Source organism: Choloepus didactylus, chromosome 18 (genome assembly GCF_015220235.1).
Source record: "Choloepus didactylus isolate mChoDid1 chromosome 18, mChoDid1.pri, whole genome shotgun sequence".
In the NCBI taxonomy this organism is placed as follows: Eukaryota; Metazoa; Chordata; class Mammalia; order Pilosa; family Megalonychidae; genus Choloepus; species Choloepus didactylus.
Genome location: NC_051324.1, coordinates 58346376 through 58355576, shown reverse-complemented (window position 1 = coordinate 58355576; position 9201 = coordinate 58346376). Strand labels below are relative to the sequence as shown.

General features: G+C 38.1%; 1 long non-coding RNA gene across 1 annotated transcript; it reads left to right on the top strand.

Moving 5' to 3' along the window:
- The first annotated feature begins 217 nt into the window (after positions 1-217).
- On the top strand, positions 218-8058 carry LOC119513856. Its single transcript, XR_005212701.1, has 3 exons — positions 218-287; positions 837-890; positions 7954-8058. It is a non-coding gene; the product is annotated as an uncharacterized LOC119513856 (long non-coding RNA).
- The last annotated feature ends 1143 nt before the right edge of the window (positions 8059-9201 follow it).

Sequence of the window (9201 nt, the reverse complement as noted above, 5' to 3'; positions counted from 1 at the left end):
CTTTATATTAAGCCAATAAATACTGTAAAATATGCCCAATGATTCTATAGGCTGATAACATCTTTTTACTTGGTTCTTCATCCTGAAAATTGGGGTGGTAATAGCCTGCATAGAAGAACCAATTTTATAAGATAATACCAAGTAGCTATAGTTCATGTGTCTACCATCCATTCTTTTCAAAGGAGAGAAGATTGACTCTAGTGACCTGAAAAATGTCCTGGGAAACCTGGGGATTGAACTCACGGAAAAGGAGCAAGAAAAGCTGCTGAACACCCTGCCAGTTGATGGTGAGCCATCATAAAAGTGTTACTGAGGCTTCTAGTAATCTCATTTTTTTGCCTGTGGATTGTTTCTGTTTATTTTCCCCTAAAAATGCAAAAGAAAAAAATTAAAGAAATTGAATTCTAACTTTTATGGCAATCTTGTCATAGTCGCTTAGAATTTACATCAGAGATAAAGGAACCCTTCAGACAAAAGTTGACATTAACAGTTAAACATTACCTCTCAGGCCACTAATTTGTTTATATCTATAATATTAAAAAAAGAACAAGGAAAGAGGAAAATAGGAGCTCGGTGGGAAAAAATTAAGATAGGAAGCAGAAATAAAAAGAAAGAGAAATTATTTTACTGATATTTCAGCAAGTGGACTGCCCAAGGTACTGAAATTGACGGGTTTGTCACAATAAGAAACATTTCTATTCTTTAACTTCATTATATTAGGTGAAATAGAATACAAAATAGAGAGTTTTTTAATTGTTTTTGAAATTATTCAATTATTTCATTTTTGTGATCTCTTGCTAATTTCACCATTATATCAATTATGACTTTTCTTACAGCTGCTGGAAAGGTTTATCAGAATAGGCTGCTGAAGGGTGTGAAGACTCTCAAGGGTGAGTAAAAAAAAAAAAAAAAAAAAACAAAAAAAACAATAAAAAGACATAGTGTCTGATATCTCCAGACTTTTTACCTTTCACTTACGTATCCTGGCTCCTCACTTTGGTATAGGTCCTTATTTCTGATTCTTTCAGCCCATCCACATTTTAACTGGCTACAGTACATGCTTTATCTTACAGGAAGTTCCATGTATTCTTGCATTCTTTTCAACTTTATACAACCCACCTCCTCAAAAAAAAGCAATCAAACCCAGGAAGTCTCAGCATAAATGAAGTGAAGGACTAGCATTATTCAAGGGATTTGGTCAATTATAAAAATAGCTAACTCAGGAACTTGTAAAACGAAAACAGTTTCTATTTATTATGTACAAGAGTTAAGTCGGTTATCTTCAGTTCCACTTGCTTAAACACCCTGATATTATTTTGTTCTATAGGCTTGTTATTAAAACAGGATTTAATGTTAACTATTTTATTGACTTTATCTGTATACTTGGACAAGTCTGGGATTTTAGCCTTGTTGAAAATGGTAATCATACAAAGACATAAAAACCGTTTTTTTTGTCCTGTTTTGTTTTAATAAAATTCATGGTCATTGTGTCAGGATTCAGTAAAGAAAGCAGAACCACTATGAGTGACATGTAATAAAGAATTTCTTATGAGAAGTTGATCTTATGCGATTGTGAGGGAGGTAAAGAAGTCTCTTCTGCTGGTAGGTCTGAAATCCTGAAGTCACTGTAGTCAGTAGAGCCAGCAGTCAGAAAGAAAAGTTGGACATGAAAGAATTAGAGAGAACAAAACAAATTAAAACCCATGAGGACAAACTGGAATCCATGTATTTCTTAGTTCTCCCAACCTTAAGAATGCAAGTGACCTGCAAAAGAAGTTGAAGATGTGCATGTGTCTTGCCCAAGACTGGGAGAGTCTAAAGGAGGAGATTTGACAAGAGCTAGAGGATCTGTAGGCCTGGTTTCTGCCCCATGTTGATAAGTGAACTAGGACATTAGCAGCAATGTCATGAGTCTGATGCCTTCAGAATGTAATAGCTGCCTCTTCACTTGTACCTTCCAAATCTTATGAGAAATTTTCTGAGGCCAGACAAAACTATATAGAGAAGGGAATTCTTAGAAATTTAATTCCAGCTTACCTAGTTTGACACAGTATAAAGCCATTGTCAGCTACCTCTTGTCAATTTGCAATCCATATATACCTCTTTTAATCCTTCTTAACTTTCAATAGCAACCATCTCTCATACAACCAAAACTATGCTAACCTTCTCTGCAGAATATGTTACAAAATACCAGGTATTACTTTATCCATCTCTAGGTGATATCCATTCCTTTTCTAGCTGAATCACATTCCTCCTGCAATTTAATGAGATGTAAGTCTGTCTACTCTTAACGCTTCTTATATTAGATGATAGGAGAGTGTGTGAGGGGAGAAAAAAGAAAAGAATTAGTTAATATAATGATATAAACATATTCATATAAAAATAAGGAGGAAATACTCATAACTCTCATAGTATTTGTGCAGTCCTTTGGCAACTGCCCATGTGGTTATGTAGCTGTAGCTGATATATATCTTTCATCTTCCACTACCCATTCATATTGTCTTTGCCCTCACCAAGTAACTTGGCTGGTCATGGCTCCTTGCCTAGTAGATGATTCTAAATTTTATTCCTGAAGGATAGAATCCATTATTGATCCTGTCTGTATTGTATTGGGTTGTTTAATTTTCCCTTAAGTTAATCACAGGACATGGGAGTCCTAAGAGGTGCCCTAGGGAATATCCTGCATTTCAGACATATTTCTCCTTACCCCTATTCTGTAGCAGCAGCTCAGTTTCCCCTTGACAGTTAGGGTCAATTACCCAATCAGTAAAGTCATCCCTCTCTTAACTTGTTGACTCACTGGCAAGAGGAACCCAAAGTTGGCTTAAATCCCAATTTTTTTCTTCCTCAGTCAAGTGGCCAAAGAGAATTCATGAAGCCTAGTTGTAGGTTGCTAGAAAGAGGCAATATAGGAAAGATAGGGGTTGTGGGCATCTGAGTCCTTTGCTCATGCAACTTGTGCTTTCAAGATCTGCTTAAGTCCAATCCTGTATATACCACTTCCATTTCATGATAGAGTGGTGCTATGCATGCCCAACGTTATAGCTTGGTGGGTCAAATAATACCCACTTCATCATGGACAAGTCAGATCACATGTAACTTATTGACCATTGGTTAAGTGTTCAGTCTCTATAAGAGTAAGTAGCAAACTAGAAGCTATTTATCAAAACTAAAGTAGCTGTCTGCAAAGAATGGCATATCTTTGATACAAAGTCCTGAAGATCTTTGCTGGGATTCACCTGCATGGATCTTCCAAAAGCTCCATATGGCATCCATATCTGCCACTGACACTTTAAGCATCATCAGATATATTGGATCATAATGCCCAAAGAGGCAGATCAGCTTGCACATAAGCCTGGACCTGTTTCAGAGTTTCTCTCTTTCTGGAGCACACTCAAAAGTGGGAGCCTTTTGAGTACTTAATAAATAGGTCAGAGTATCAAACCTAAATGAACTGTGTTCCCTGCAAAATACAGAGACCCACTAGGCACTGGGTCTCTTTCTTAGTAGTAGGTATAGGGTAGATAAAGCAACTTGTTGTTCAACTGGGAAGGATTATCTTAAATTTTCCTAGACAACAGGACCTTTAAAATTTCACCCCAGTGAAATTGTGGGCTGTTTTTCCCATCTTCTGATATGCATGTGTCTTACCAAATTGTCTAGAGTAGTTGTTACTTCCTGCTCAGCAAGTCCAATTAGCATTTCATCATCAATGTAATGGGCCAGCATGTCCTGTGGGATTAAAAGGCAATCAAGATCCTTACAGACTAGATTATGATCTAGAGTTGCAGAGATTATATAGTCCTGAAATGAGAGAGTTGTTTCAGTTTACTAAAGCTGCCATAATGCAATATACCAGAAATGTGTTGGCTTTTACAATGGGGATTTATTAGCTTACAAATTTATGTTCTAAGTCTGTGAAAATGTCCAAATTAAGGTATCAACAGGATTATACCTTCTCTAAAGAAAGGCCACTAGCATCTGAGACACCTGTGTCACATGGGAAGGCACATGGGTGGCATCTGCTGGTCCTTCTTTCCCTAGTTTTGTTGCTTTCAGCTTCTGGCTTCACTGGCTTCCTCTCTCAGTTCCCCTGGGGGCTTTTTCTCTGTATGTCATCTCTTGGCTTCTTCTGTGTGTCCTTTATCCACTTATAAAGGACTCCAGTAATGGGATTAAGACCCACCTTGAATGGGCTCGGTCATATCTCAATTGAAATAACCTAACCAAAAGATTCCACCTACAACAGGTCTGCACCCATAGAAATGGATTTAAAGAACATGGCCTTTTCTGGGGTACATAACAGCTTCAAACCACCACAAGAGTGAAGGTTCATTGCTGGCCCTGCCAGCTGAAAGCAAACTTCTTCTGATGGTCCTCACTAGTAAGTGTAGAAAAAAAAGCATTTGCCAGATCAATTACTACATACCAGGTGTCACGAAATGTATTGATTTGCACCAGTAACAAAACTACATCTGGAATAGCAACTGCAATTGAAGTTACCACCTAGTTAAGTTTACAGTAATCAACTGTCATTCTCCAAGATCTGTCTTCTGCACAGACCAAATTAGCAAATTAAATGGACAAGTGATAGTAATCTCCACTCTTGTATCTTTCAAATTCTTGATGGTGACATTAATCTCTGCTATCCCTCCAGAAATATGGTATTGCTTTTGAGCTACAATTTTATTAAGACAATTCTACTTGGTCTTTCCTACAATAATAGCATTCACTCCACAGGTCAGGGAAGCTATGAGGGAATTCTGCCAGTAGCTCAGTATATCTATTCCACCTCTGCATCTGGAATTGGGGAGATAACTACTGTTAGTATGATGATCCTCTGGGCCCACTGGGAGATGGAAACAAACCAAAACTCCAGTGATCACCTGTAAGCCACTACCCTGGATTGTGGACCATCATCACATTTTGGGTCTCCAGGAAATAGTGTCAGTTCAGAGTCAGTATACAATAATTCCCTGAAACTCTGCTTATATCCCCTTCTCCAATGCATAGTTATCCTGCCAAATGGCTATAGATCCCTTCCTCTAGGAGACCCGGCCTACCCCTCTATGAAGGGGTTCTAGATCTTATGAACTGGCTCATGATCTGGGAATTGATTGAGGGGATGTGACTCTGTTTTGTGGTTATTCAAGTCAGACTTTTGTTGACCAGAACTAGAGCTTTATTTTTTTTTTGCTTATACAAAAAAGCAGAACTAAGTAGACTGTCCATCTATTTCTGTTCTAGGGACTTCGTGATCATTTAGTTAATGCCAAATATCTCTACGAGTTAAACCATTCTGATTACTGTTTGACCTTCAGCCTGTTATGGTAATTAACTACATCCATCTTGTCTCTGGCAATTAAGTGCTGCCCTTAGACTCTTGCCACTCCAGGAGTCTCTTATCAATGTTGAATTCAGATCAATGACAGAATTGCCCACATCATTTTGGCCTAAGAGACTAGCCACCACAGAACCTGTCAAGGATGCTGGGATCTCATAACAATGTATTTCTTACAACCACAGTGAAAGTATCCTCTAGACCAGGGATTGGAAAACTATAGCCTATGTTCCAAATCTAGCCCACTGCCTGTTTTGTAAATAAAGTTATATTGGAATGTAGTCATGCCCATTTGTTTATATACTGTCTATGGCTGCTTTTGTACTACAATGGCAGAGTGGAGTTGTTGCTACAGAGGCCCTGTGGTCTGCAAAGCCACATGTACAGCCCTGCTCTAGACTCTCTGAGGCAGCATGGAAAATAAGATTGTGTGCCAGTTTGGATGTATTATGTCCCCCAAAACGCTATGTTCTTTGATGCAATCTTATGGGGGGCAGACGTACTAGTGTTGATTAGGTTGGAATCCTTTGATTGAGTGTTTCCATGGAGATGTGACTCAATCAACTGTGGGAGGGAACTTTGATTGGATAATTTCTATGAAGATGTTACCCTACTCATTCAGGATGGGTCTTAATTGAATCACTGGAGTCTTATTAAAAATGTTCACAGACAGAAGGAGGCACTGCAGCTAAGAGAGACACTTTGAACAATGCACAGGAGCTGAGAGTGGAGCTGGAACACAGCCTGGGATCTGCAGACGCCAGCCACTGCCTTCCCAGCTAACAGAGGTTTTCCAAACACCATTGGCCTTCCTTCAGTGAAGGTATACTTCTGTTGAGGCCTTCATTTGGATATTTTCATGGCCTTCAGACTGTAACTTTGTAACCAAATAAACCCCCTTTAAAAAAGCCAATCTATTTCTGGTATTTTGCATAATAGCGGCATTCACAAACCAGAACAGATGGGTAGGTCTGGCATGAAAAATCCACTCTAGAATTTTGATCTCCCTAATCTTTTAGATACATCCCTCTATAGCTGTGCTAATACCCTAGCCGCTAACCACATGTAGCTCTTGAGCATTTGCAATGTGGCTGGTCCAAATTGAAAAGTGCTGTAGGTATAAAATATACCCTGGATTTCAAAGACTTAGTACAAAAAAATGTAAAATAATCAATAATTTTTATTTTGGTTGCATGTTGAAATGATAAGTATATTGTATAAAAGTATATTATTAAAATTTATTTCTCCGATCTTTTAATGTGGCTACTAGACAATAAAAGTTTACATGTATGGCTCATATTTGTAGATTACATTGTATTTCTGTTGATCAGTGCTACTCTATAGCATGCAAAGGAAACTTGAACATTTCATCTTCATTTAGTATAGGCCACCTTTTGGTCCACATTTCAGGCAAATGACTAAGCAAACTGTTAGAGCCACTCTTAAGACACTAGAGCTAGCTAATACAATGAACCCATAATCTCTACTTAGTATATCCATATAATCAAGTTCAGCTTGATCCAACACTATATTTTTCAACCCTGTTCTAACACCCTTGGGATCCATTCTGTCTATATAAATTGCCAAAATCTTACAAGTCAAACATGTGCCTTACTGATGGGAACCTGCCAGGACTTAACTCTGATTATGAGTCTGGAAGAAATGGAAAGTTATGAGGCTAGATCCTAAGGATTAGCAGCAGTCTCTGCAGGCCTGCTACCTTTGCAGAGTCATTACAAGTTATTTAGTCAAGGGGAAGCTAACCTCCTCAGACAGGGGAAGAAGGTCTACTTCTAATAATAAAGGAAGCTTAGCAGGATTTAAAAGTTCAGTGTCCCCAGCTTCATCAGAATCTGCATCTATGTTTCCACCCAAAATTTTATCTTGCATTGTAATTCAGGATTAAATTTTAGATTTGGTTTATAGACATTTCAATCTTATTCCTACAGGAAATAAGGATTTCTTTAAGGCAGGTCATTGATGCTTTCTGGCCCCTTAACCCAACCTTGACCTGGGAATTGTGGAAGCTAGGGAAGAAGTCTCAGAAAGGTGTCGCCTCTGTGTCTGATGGCGGGCCTGAAGGCTCTGGAGTTCAGCAGGGCCAAGAGTTGGGAGGAAGAACTAGACATGAAGTAGAGGAGATTAAGAACAAACTAGAATCTATGGAGACAAACTGGAACCCCTATCTGTCTCTCCCCACTTCCAGTGCCAACAAAAAGGGTGACATGAAGAAGAAGCTGGCACCCTTTTCCATGGAGCTGCACACATTGCTTACCCAGGACTCAAAGAAGTCAAAGGGGACAATCTGGTAGGAGATAGAGGAGCTGAAAGCGTAGCTGCCCCATACCAACAAAAGTGAACCAATAGATAGGCAGTGACAACATGAGCAAACTGTGGCAGCTGCTGCCTCACCTCTGCTTCCCCAATATCATGCACATTTCTCTATGGCTAACCCTACCTCAAAACCGTACAGGGCAAACAAAAACAAATATATTCCAGTACAAGCACAAAGCTATCACAGTTGTTAAAGATACTATTAATAATATTGCTTTTGAAAACTTTTGGTATAATACACTTTTTTTTTCATGTTCCTACACTGTCTCTTTCCTAAGGGGGGAAAGTTCATGTAAATAACCTGGACCATACTCTAGAAAAGTTGGGAATCGAGCTCATAGAAGAGGAATTTGCAAAGCTGTTAGAAAGCCTACAAGTTGATGGTGAGCACTGCAGATATATTCAGGTTATCTTTTTATCTTTGCCTTGTATATGATACTTTCAAAAAATAAATTTAATTGGTGACAAATATGTCTTAGAAGCTTGGAGAGGAGCCCAATATTAAAGTAAGGATAAATACTAGATCTTCATTTCAATTAATCAAAAATCAGCATCCTCTTTCCCTATATATACAAAGAATTGCTGAGGGTGCTGCCAGGATGTCTGGCAGATCTAGATTAGTAAAAAAGCAAAATAATACGTATATGAAAAAGTCAACAGACCCATTTTCCTGGCCACTCCTCTGCCTACTGAAATCTCCATTCTAAAGTGAATTCAAAGATTTTTATCATAGTTCACAAGACCGTCAAACTCCATCTGCTTCTATGATATCATCTCCTCTCTCATGTTTGTCTCCTTAAGTCATGTTGGCTACTTGTAGTTCCACATACATAACATGCTATCTCTTAGACTTTTTCTCTTTTCCAGCCTCTTCTTATTATGGAAGCCTTTTCCTTCCCTCTTTATCTCTGGTCAACCTCTACTTACAGATTAATATTGTTCATGCATTATCTCCAGCATGAAGCATTCTTTGAACACATCAGGCTAGGGTAGTGTTACTTATCTCAGCTGTGTGCTGGTACACGAAGTAAAACTACCAAAATACCTGGACAACGCCAATGGCTATAACAGCTTCCAAAACACTTACCTGACCCAGATTCCAACATAGAAGAGACCTTCCTATTAATGGAGATCACCTTAATTCTCTGAGACCAGGAATTTAATAGTCTTAGGTAAACTTAAGATGAAAGTTAAGGTATTTATATGGTATTTTTTCCATAAAATATGTATCTTAAGTTTGTTTTCTAAGTTTGTGACATTATCTTCACTGAGTCTTTTCTTGTAGCTAAAGGGAAGGTTGATCTGAAAGAGGTGATGGATGGAGTAAAAGCTACCACAGGTAAATGATAAATTATAAATCTAAGATGTTTGGTATTTACCATAATTATAGTTTACCATTAACCCTTTATTGCCACATTAATTATATTAAATACCTCCTTGTGAATTAAATGTTTAAAACCAATTACTGACATTTCACTTATTTTCTGGTGTATTTTTCATTTATATACTTTGCTCTTTTCTTTTTA